This window comes from Pleurodeles waltl, chromosome 3_1 (genome assembly GCF_031143425.1).
Source record: "Pleurodeles waltl isolate 20211129_DDA chromosome 3_1, aPleWal1.hap1.20221129, whole genome shotgun sequence".
In the NCBI taxonomy this organism is placed as follows: Eukaryota; Metazoa; Chordata; class Amphibia; order Caudata; family Salamandridae; genus Pleurodeles; species Pleurodeles waltl.
The window spans coordinates 1,120,191,187-1,120,203,327 of NC_090440.1; positions in this window are offsets into that span (position 1 = coordinate 1,120,191,187).

The window sequence follows — 12,141 nt, forward strand, 5'->3', positions numbered from 1 at the left end:
ATTGTCGATCGAAATTAATAATATTAATAGTTTATTTTAGAAAGTGCTTCAAACCACCAGTGCACCGCTAAAGGCTGTACATAAGAAGGATAACTATTAACCATCAACCTCCAGGGTTGAATTCTAAGCGGGTCATGTTATGGTTAGAACTCCTGACCTGCTGGCCCCACGTAGAGATGCCAGCAGGCAGCACTCTCTGAGCCACCTTGGCAGGTAACTTTCACACATGTGGCACTTGTTAAATACTTTTACATTACCTAGTACAACATGAATAGTTAATGTCATTTTTCTTCAAATGCAGATTCAGACAAAACGTTCTACTTACGAAAAATGTTCAGTTTGTAAACAAATAAAATGCATGAGCTGGTGGTTACATAAAGAATAAAGAAATATCACGGAAATTCACATTTCTAACTGTTTTCAACTGTTTTGTCCGTCAGGTTTTACCACATGTAAGCAGCCACCAGCTTTGTAAAGTTGTATTGAAGCTGCAATATCTAAGAAAAAAGCACCAGAAATATTCTGCAAAAAAGTATTTTTGTGAGGAAAACCCTGTGGGTGTACAAAGTTGTATTGTTCGCCTCCGAAGTTCTCTTAGTTTTGCCATTCATAAGGGCTGTGAAGTTTAGCAGTTTCCCTTCAATGACACAACGTTTTTTCTCTACATAGCGCGATGCTTTCATCCTAATAGAACCCATCCAAGACAAACAAGATTTGCAATGTGTGATTCACGCTACTGGCATATTTGCGTCATAATTCCAGACTAGAAAATGCATGCAAAATTCTTCTTTGTACGTTTATATTTGCTGAGCTGATCTTTGCTCAAAGGCATTGTGGAGGGAAATGAACACTCTTTTTTCTGGGAAGTATGCATTTTGCAGAACCGTTTTATTGTTAAAGAAGAATTTATATGAAATAAAGTGTTGAATACGCAATGATAGTCAAACAGATTTGTTTGTAAATTACAGAAAGGTGCAGCTTTCCATGGAAATTTGTGAAGGTAGAAAGGAAAATTTGCAATCCCCTAAGAAATGCAACCTGAGACAACCCACATTTTTCAGTGGGCTTTTGCTGCAAAATCAGAAGTAAAACCTTTTTTGTGTGGAATTTCATCTGTATAAAACGTTTGAGAAGGTATCAAGCTTCGCAAATTCATTACTCCCTTTCACAATAATTGGCCTGTGAAATCATAATTTTGCACACTCCTTGTTTATAACCCAGGTTATGTAACACAATTATATCCACTCCGTACCTGACTATGTGAATTCCTGCATTTCAGCCAAATTGTGAAACTCACATAAGGCAAATGAATTTTGAAGGTAGGATACTAACCAGGTCAATTAACAACTACCATATCACCAGAGTTGAGCACCTCTAACTATACCTCTGTCAGAATAAGGAAATTGGGCTGCTCGACATAATGACTGAATGTGACCCACTCTAGTTTTTTGTTGCTCTCCGTCTTCAGCATCTATTTAAGTAGTGCTGGTGCTGACATGCTAGATTGTATGCTTGTTGCTTCCCCAGTTCATATATGGATTAAGGAGCTGAAGAGGTTGACTAACAGCTCTGGTGGGGTATTGGAAATGATCGGTTCTGTTGTTTGCAGTTCTCCACTTCCTGACTCCTACTTAAACAATGCTGGTGCTGACAAGGCGCATTAGTGGCATAACTTCAGTGCATGCCACCATTGTGCCCTCTGGCCAGCTTAGTCGGCATTCTGCGAGAGTTGCTGCCAGTGGTGGGATCATCTACTCAGTCGCAAATAGGATCACCAAGAAGGTCCAGGAGAGCTGCTAAAGAATTGGAGAAGGTCAGCTAATTGGTGATTCAGCAACACAACCATGGAATATTTGTCTTAGAAAGTTTTAATCTATCTTTGAACAGCCTTCGACCCTGCAGCTTTCACTGCTGCTGCAGCTAATTTTCTAGATTATGAAATTCTCAGACCTCTGAAAAGAGTTTGCACCCAAGAAGGACAATGAAATGAACCATACCATAACCATCCCATATTGTGCAGTCCCGTGAATTTTCCCAGCAATATAGGGTAGTGGGTGGGGTGGCCTAATAGAGTTCTTAATCCACAGAATTACCCTATTTATGTACATCTAAAGGGTTCCTAGATGTAAAACTAGTAACCAACTGGAACATCCTTTCCTTGCACTTAAGAGCTCTAGACATTCTTTCCTTCAGGAAGTCTGAAGACCTTCTTATTTGTGCAAGACCTAAGTTAGGAGACCCTGAGGTGAGCAACACCACTTCTGTCTTAAACTTTGTTTAAGATTTTCCAACATACTACTCATAGCTTAACTTGTGGGGTACCTTTTGTTTCAGCCAATGTCCTTCATGTTGTTCTGTTATTGTATCTCTATAAGTCTCCTTGCTCCTCCTCCCTGCAGCTCTCGTCTGCTCACACCTGTCCTCCTTTCCTTCTAAATTTTGGCTTAATTGTTTGTTCTTGTGTATGCATGTAATTCGTAGACAGTTAATATTGCATGGAAAGTTCTCTAAATGCAATGGAGCTATAGAAAAAGAATGTACTTAAACTGTGACAGGAGTCCATCACCACATCACTCTGCCACTAATTGGCAGAGGGTACTACAGAGGAACCCTTTAGAAGTACAGGTTATTGCTGGACGTAACAGGGTGACCAGTTCTGCCACTAAATTAACTATACATTGATGCTCCTAATAAGCTCAGTGAAGGTACTACTCTTCCTAACAAACCATTGGCACTAAATCATTTGAAGCCCTCTTTGTGAACTAGAAAAATACAACACTTACCAATGACATGACAATATCATTAGAAGGTGAGGCCAATGTATCTCATGAAGTCTCCATCAACCTTTTTTTCAGTCAACCAATAAACTATATCTTGACATTGCTTGTAATTCTCCAGGATACACAGGGTGATCATTTAAGTTCTCATACTTTGCATTTAGTCACTGTAAGTGAAAATGGGTGTGCCTCATTGTATGTTATTTCAGACCCAGGTGAAGCTCATGTACCTTGCACTTCACTCTTAACTCATTCTAGTTAGAATGGGCTACATTTCACCAAATTTTATTATGTGCCACAATAACCATCATGTTTATAAAGATGCAGGTTCTCCATCTCATTGTACATAGTAGTGGTGAACAATTGAGTCATTTGTTATAAGTGCGAAATCGGACACCAGAGAAAAAGGTCTAATCATTCTCAATATTGTAGCTATGTCGGAAGGCAAAGGATTACTTTAAAGAACAATGGGACAGTAATCAGACTCCTACTAGAGTGAAATTAACCTGAAGCATTCACTCATATTTAGGTAAAAGAATGGTCAGAAGAGTGTTATTTAACTACCCAATAACAAGAGTATGAAAAATGAAATCAGAGTTGTGAGGGGTTGTGAGCCCTTCTCAAGCAACAGTCACAATCCTTGTCAGAGTCAGCGTCAAAAGTCACTAAATTAACCTGAGGTTAACACTCTGGTAGCGTGGCACAAAAATAGCAAGCCTTAACTTAGAGGCAATATGTAAAGTATTCCTGCAGCACTCAAACAGCAATAAAATGAATACACAACACAGGGGAGATGCACTGATTAAGGAAAATAGAGTAAAATGTAATAAATTCTAGGACACCAAAATTACAAAAATACAATAAATAGAGCCAGAGATATGCAATTTCAAATATTTCAGGTAAGTATAGCGCATAAAAGTACAAAGTGATACTCGTGGTTATCTAGTAGTGCAAGATCATGTGAAAGTCACAAGTTCAGACTGACTACGATGGTGTGCGGGTTAGATACAGCGACCAGGTTAATTTCTCTGAAAGAGTTACCTTCTGAAGTCTAGCGTGAAGAGTTCCATTTGCAGTAGGGGAGGCTGCAAGGAGAAGGGAGAGCATCATGGGTAGTCATTGCTGTAGAGTGAAGAGCAGGCTGGGTATCATAGACAGTTATTGCTGTAGCGTGAAGACCCAGTCGGGCAGTTGTTGCTGGAGATTTGCTTTGGTGGTCACCTCATCAAACTCCTCAGACACAAAACATGACATTCCTGACTGCTCCCACACAAAAGTTATCACTTATTATATGTAATAAGGTAACTTAATGTTATCCTATAAGAGATGTAGTCCTTGCAATAACAAAAAACAAATGTGAGAGTTTTTTATTACCAGGACATGTAAAAATGTTAAAAGGTACATGCTAAGTTTTTTTATTGCAATGCACCCTGCCCTATGTGATGCTTAGGGCCTACCCTAGGGGTGACATATGTATTAAAAGGGAAAGTTTAGGCCCAGAATTGTTTTTATTTTGCCAGATCGAAATGGCAGTTTAAAACTGCAAACAGGCTGCAATTGCAGACCTGAGGGACATTCAAGTAAACTACACATGCCATTTGGGTGCAAGCCAATTTTTCCCTGTTTATGGTTCATATCTTATGTTTGCTGTACACTCACTTACAACCATAAGCCGGTGAGGTAAAAGGATGGATGTATAGGGAGGGAGGTGTGAGGCCAAAGTTATGTGACCTGAAGCTGAATAGGTGCCAGGGGTGAACCTTTTCTCCCCCTGCCCCCCCATCTGGACCTCTGTATTCTCCCTTGTGGGAGTAGTATCCCCAGAAACCTGGGCCTTTAGGGTGCCCTGGGCGACCCCCCTTCCTGGCTCTTTCAATACCAGTGTCAACTAATTTCCCCGCATATAGTCAATGAACATTAGGGACTAACTATGACCCTCCTCTGAGTCATCTCCCTACCGCACTCGAGGGATAACAGCACCATAGTGTGGAAAAAGTCCTGCCCCAGGGCCTGAGTTACCCTATACAACTATTCGGTGTACTGCTCTGGGGAAACCAGCCTTTCCACTACCACGGTCTGGCTGGCTCTAGTTTCCCTCGGGCAGTGGCAGGCATCCCATTCACTGTGACCTGATGGAAGTGATGACTCCCACTCTCAGGAATCACAAACCTACCCTCTGAGTCTATCTCTCAACTGAAGGAGACTAGGACAGGTGCTACCACTTTCTCTGGGGTATACTTACCACTAAGGCCACATTGGCCACACCTTTAAAGCTCCCACCAGTGTGTGGTTTCTTAGGACAGACAGAACCTCCCTGCTTGTGTCCCAGCTGAAAATACTCAAAGCAGTGGAATTGAAAATGGGGCACCCTGGGCCACTGCCCATCAGACCCTCTGCCCTGTTTTCATAAGGGGCAAGGGAACCCTTTCCTCCAGTTTATCTGAGACATGTCTGTGTCTTCCTTTACCTCCCCCTCACTCCACTGGGGGAACCTGAACCAACCTTCTTTGAGTAACCCCCGTTCAACTTCTTGTGGACCCTGGATTTAAGGAAGAGTTCCGCTAGAGTCCAGTAAGCTTGCTACCCACTTGGTGTTGGAGAAACTCTGGAAAACATTTGCTGAACATGTGCTCCCCGCAAATAAATTGTACAGCCCTTGGAAATCCTTCACATTACTGATCTTCATCCAACCATCTAATGCCTTGCAAAACTACTACACATATTCCACCCAGGACAGCTGTGGCAGCTTCTGGCTGTCCCCAAACGTTTGCCTTTACTTCTCTGTGGTAAGCCCATACTTGTGATAAAGGTGTCCTTTACGGTGGGGTGGTTCCCTCATCCTGTGCCCTTTTCCTAGGGCCAGCAGGGCATTCCCCCCCCCTCACTAGGTATATGCCTCCAGACACTGCCCCCCTAATCCTCTTCAGGGACCCTGTGCATCTCCAGAGCAACCTCAAATGCTTCAAACAACGTATCTATGTCATCCCCAACTACAACCTTAGGCACCAGATCCTTGTGAATATGGACCCTCTTGTCTCCAGTAGACACTGTAGGTATGCTGCCACCATTGTTGCAGGACTCTGTTTGTTTGGCCCTGATGTCCAGCTCTCTGTGACTTAGCTCATTGGCTATTCTACTTTGCTCAAGAGATCTATAGGGCAGCAGCCTCCTCTCTGGTCCTCTTACCTTCCAGGGGCAATTCCCTTTTCCCTAAGGGTTCTTTTGGCAGCAGCCTCCTCCTTGGCTGCCTCCAATTTTAATTTAGCCACTGTAAGCTTGAACTCTCTCTCTGCTTTCCTGTCCACCAGCTTGTCTGGGGACAGGAAACAGGCTGATGTTGCTGGCCCTCGATATGACAGGAGTCCTCACTTCAGTGCATCTTCCTCTCTCCTCTGGAGCTGTGATCAGGGGGCTGTCACCCTCCGCCCCCGTCTCTTCTTGCTGCTTCCCCTCCCCTTCCACTTCCCTCTCCTCCTGAATGTCCACCTCTGTAGCCTGTAACTGGTGGGCCTCCCACAAGGTCCAGAGGGCCTTATGGAGCTCCTATTTCTTGAAACTCTTGGCCACTGGAAGCCCCATCTCCCTGAAGAATGCTCTGAGTTCAGCCATAGTGTTGTTCTCCAAGTTGTTGAGCTCAAATTCCATGCTACAAAGTAGGGTTACAGATGCACAGAGTCAAGCGGAATAGAAGTGAATTTGGAACAACAGAAACTGCCAACCAAGGAGAATTTTTTAAAAATTGAATTGGTATCAAATTATTTATAAGGGGATTTTTGTATTACACAAATCACTGTATAGCACTGCGCAAGCACAAGTACTGAATCCCACCACTGAACACAAACTTGAGATATTGGGCTGTTGGTTAAGGCGGGTGTGAGCCTTTCTCAAGCAACAGCCACAATCCTTGTCAGGGTGAACCAAATAAATCACTAAATTAACCCATGCTTAACCCTCTGGTAGCTTGGCACAAAAGCAGTCAGGTTTAACTTAGGGGCAATGTGTAAAGTATTTATGCAGCACTCAAACACCAATAAAGTGAAACCACTTTGGGAGAAAAATCCAACACCAATTTAGAAAAATAAAGTAACATTTTAAATTCATTCAGTAGAATCAGAGACATGCATTTTAAAAGATTTAAGGCAAGTATGCCGCCTAAAAGTACAAAGTGCCACTAATGATTATCTGTATGCGAGACCAGATGAAAGTCACAAGTTCAGGCCAATTGCGATGGTTCGCAGGCCAGATACAGAGACCAGGTCAGTCCCACTGAAAATGTTGGAGGGTGCGAGGAGCAAGGAGAGTGTCATGGATAATCGTCACTGTAGCGCGAAGTGCAGGCCGGGCATCACAGATGGTCATCACTGTAGCACAAATCTCCTTTCAGGTGTTGTGGATGGTCATTGCTGGTGATTCACCTTGGCAGTCACTGCAGACTGTTGATGCTGTGGTGTGAAGTACAGATCTTGTGTTGCAAATCATCACTGGGGTTCACTGTAGAGCAATGAGGCTGGCCCACCGTAGCTTCAAGTTGGCAGTTAGTGTGGGCGAGAAGATTTTGACATGAATGGTTAAAATGTGGTCAATTTGGCCAGACTGACTCAAGATTGTATGGCCGACTGCATACAATTGGCCAATTCTCACAGATTTCCATGGCTTACATTTTTTCAAATCTCTTTTCGGAGCTTAGGTTTGGAAAATATGTTCACTCATGCAGAGGGCCTGCCTACTAGTGCAAAGCTATTGGTTAAAAAACTGCTTTCTGAGTATATCTCAAACCTTAGATTCCATGGGGCTTTGACATTTAAAACCTTTGAGCCCTATGTCCAGATTTCAAGTACAAGATCAATGGAATCTTATTCACCATGGTTTTCGTGCTCCTCATTTTATTCTCACTTGGTTTTATTCAGACTCAATTTGATACATTTTAGAGTGTCCTTTCCAAAGCAATGTATATGGCAGAAAGTGCTTCCCAATTGTCCTTGTGACAATGTTTCTAAGCAAAATACGTCTCACTTTCTTTTTATTTTGCCCACTTTATTGGGTTCCTATATACACTTTTATATTACCTCTTTTACGTAAATCACAAGGTATTTCTCACAAGGACGCACTGTTTTATTTTCAAAAATTGCCATCTATACAAACCTGTTATGCTGTTTTAAATTTTATCAGATCCGCTATTGCCATTAGAAAACAATACGAACTGGTGGAAGTAGTTGTAGACTAATCTTAAACTGGAATAGTTTAAGATTTTAATTTTGTTTTTGCCCTGCTTATCTTACGTTATATTTTCTTTTAGGTACAATCTTTGGGAAAACCGATTTTAGCTATCATTTTTAGTCATTTACACTGTCTATGTGAACAAAGCTTTGTTATAAATGTTTTAAATCTTTGTCTCTTATTCTTTTGTGAAATGATTTTGTACTTTAATGGCATTCTGCCGAATAAAGGAATTTTGACTGACTGACTGACTGACATGAACAACCCGTTCGGGGTTGCAATGGGCCCAAAATTTCAGGATTTGTGTCAGAGGTGTGCACTGCCCAATCCCAGCTATAGTTGAAGTTTAATTCAACAAAACAAGATGTAATGCTCAGCGCAGGGAAACCTGGCTTATTGCACAAAACTGAGTTGCACAACTACAAGCACACTGACAGTGGCGTAACAAAGGCCTCCGCACCACAGTACCCTATCCTACAAGATGGAGTGAGCTCGGAAGGGGGCCCTGCATGTACTTTGCAAGGAGGCACCCTCAAGTTTCGTTACGTCACTGCACCCTGAAAAATCTTCTGTGGGTGGTGGTAGCGCAAGGCACCACTACTTCACATACCTACCTTTAATTAGCTCTACTCAAATTTGAAGTAAAGGACATCTGGGAAAGGGACTCCCAAACAATTGCCACGTTAATAACAAAAAAGCAAGCCAAAATGTTGTCTTTTTCACAGGACCTGGATGATTTTAGCTCAAAAGCCCACTTGGTTTAGTCTTGAAATGACACGATCCACTGAACGATCCTAAATATCTAATGATGCCTCTATAATTGAAGTCAGAAGGAAAGCTAATGTGCTTAAGATTCAGTCGGATACCCCGAAAAGCATATTGATACTCAGGGTCATAGCTTCAGGAGGGGTGTGTGGGGTTCTACACCCCCGTAATAAATTAATTTTCTGATAAATAGTTTGGTACAGATGTTTTCAGTCAAGTAATGTGAAATGTCTGCCGGATTTCATCAGGAATGTTTACATCTATTCAGACAAAAACGCACACACACTCACTAGCTCCCTCTTAGTTTTTAAAGTCGTCAAAAAGATTGGTAATTTTACAAACTATAGGGCTAGATTTCAGAAAAGTGGTGCTGCACCCAGTGCCCCTAGCACCCCCTAATGCCACCATGCGTGTGCCATATCTGAGATATGGTGCACCATTGCAGTAGTTAAGGAAGTAGCATCAGAATTTTTGAAGCTACTTCGGAGCTTTTCAGGGCTAGCATCAAAAACTTTGCTCTAATCCTGCAAAGCCCATTGAGGTCCATTGAAAATAATGGGATGCCTACTTTTAACGCCTGCTCTGAGCAGGCGTTAAAAGTGCAGAAAACAATTCTCAGATTTATTTGCAACATTTTTTTGGGCCCCTAGCGGGCAACACACCCTTTGCATACATTTTGCCTGGTGCAGGCATAATGTAGCATAAAGGGTTACAAAGTGGCACAATACATGCCACTTCGTAAATTCGGCGCAGCAATTTTGGCCTCGTTGGGCCACATTAGCATCAGAAAATGAAGCTAATGTGGCGCAACGAGACGCTAGGGGCTCTTAAATCTACCTCATTGTGTTTTCCCTCACTTAGTACCCTAACCGCTTCACATTCCTCTCACTTTTCACTGCCTCTTGGGCCCCTCCCTTGCACCCTGCTTGTTATATAATGTATGTAAACATTATATGCCAGCCTGATTGTCAGAAAGTTTGAAGCTCACACACCCCTCCTCCTCAATCTAACTGACCAAGCTACGCCCCTGCTGACACTGCAGCCTACATAGCAATTCTGACCCCATTTGCAGACTCTGTAGATCTGCCCCATAATCTCTTGTTCATAACCTAGGAATATGTGAAAAACTATATGCGGAAATAGTGGGTACACCCGCTATCCATAAAAATGAAAATCGGCACCTGCAAAAAGGCAGGTGTGTGCTGCTTAAAGGGCAAAGTTACCCGATTAACAGTTCACTCATTACAATGTATAATTTCTGCAACCAAACAGTTAAACAAGGCGTCTTCAGAACTGTCCCCTCTCGCTGACCCAATATGGGCTGCACTTCAACAATGAGAACAATCTTGCTGCTTTGGGCACATTAGAGAATACCATTGACTAGAAGTGCCTGTACACCACCAATTGTGTCTGCAAAGACAATAAACTTACTGAGGACTGAGAGCCACAGGACGGTATAGCTCCTGAAACTCACTAATTATTATTTTAAAACTCTGTCCCATACTGGCCTCTTACACTTTGCTGTTATTGCTGTTATTGTTCTCTGCTTTAACCTTTGATTTTAATCAGTATTCATGATTGTAATGGTTTTTAATAATGAAGCAATAAAACGTTGCTTACTTAACTGGCACAAAAAAAGAGAGTAGAATTCAAATCAGAGGTTGTTGCTTTTATGTAACAAGAGATACTTTAATTGATCCTGTAACCGTTACTTCTTTCGTAACTTTGACCACATATTAACAGGTCGCTGGGTGCTGAATTAGATTCAAAATAATGGAATAAACTCTCTTCCTAGATACCTACTAGAGGAGAACATAGAAAACTAAATTGTTTTTATAGAAGACTATTCCCATGCAAAACCTAATTAAATCCTATTTCCCTCAATGGATAATAAAATCCCCATATTTGGTCTATATCCTCAGCTGATTTGGCCTTATTAGCCTTTCTTAAACAGAACCTGAAAAATACTTATGAAATGGCAAAACTCACTTTTGCATCACTGTGTCGAATGAAGATGATTAAACAGAGGAGTTTTTGAATTAAGAGTTATTCTCTCCTTCTTTTCCCATTCAGTTGCTTCACTTTCACTTTAGTAATAGTGAGTGGTTGCCTTTAAACTCCCATACATCTCATTTAGACGATAATTCACTCTGCCGCTCTTACAGGTTTACAAATGACAATCAAGAAACCTCCAATTCAAATGTCATCAATGTCAATGTGTCTTCAGGAGTCCAATAGATAATTGCCATTTTGCGGGTTTTGTGGCGACAGCAAAGACAATAAACCGTTCTTAGGAACGAGAGCTGTCATCCTCCCCCTCGCCTTCACAGGCTGAGTGTGCGCACTAACTTGTGTTTCCCTTTCACAGTTCCCCAGTCCCAGCAGAAGCAGGGGCACTAGGAGACAGCATAGAATGCAACTGCACATTGGAGACTGGAGCCAGTGTCTTAGAGTAACAGTCTAAAGGTCAGAGTGCTCTCAGAATTAAGGTTTCTTTTGATGGTGCTTGGCGTGACCATCTCACCCTCTCAGCACACTTGAAACAATATGTAATCAATGAAGTGCCCATACAGAGGCACAGATACAGATGTGCGGAGCCTCAGCAGCTTTCTCAGAATAAGCTACAATCTGATAGACAGTCCCTGACACTCATGTAACTGTTCCTGCCTTACTGCTCTTGACTGCTTTAAAGGTTAGCCTTTAACTGACCTTCGTCTACTGTCTGCATTATTCACCTATCTACATGAACAGAATTACCTTAATTCCTGTTTCTTCCAACTGTGTACCCCTCTCATGCCCGTTATTGTTTTGCTTATCTACTCTAAATTCCTTGAAGCCTGTCCGTGATTTTTTCTTCAGAATGAAGCCCCACTACTGTACTTGAGTCAAGTTCCTAGAATCAAAAAGGATTAGTCATTATTTTTCAGAAGTTTCTTCTAGGGATACAGATTTTTAGCAATATTGCATTGTGGGTAAGGTAGTTTACTTGAGGTGTCCAACAGTGTGCGAGGAAGGACATATCGAGAACTTAGACTCATATTCAGGGGCGTCCTCAAACCCCCGCTTAGCAGCTGCTGTAGGGGTGGGTTATTGATGGGCCTCTTCTGTCTGCAACTTGGTAGAAAAGGGCTCATAATTAATCAAATGAAAGATTGTGAGAGTGGATGGAAGGACGGTAAGTGAAAGGGTGGATGGATAGATAACATGCATGAATGAGTGAAAGGCTAGATGTAAGGATGGGTAAGTGAAAGGGAGGAAATATGGATGAATGAATGGATTGTTGAAATGGTGAATGGATGGATGGATGAGTGAGAGGGTGGATGGATGGTGAGAGGATGGATGGCTGAGTGAATGAGTGAAAGGATGGATGATGATGGATGAA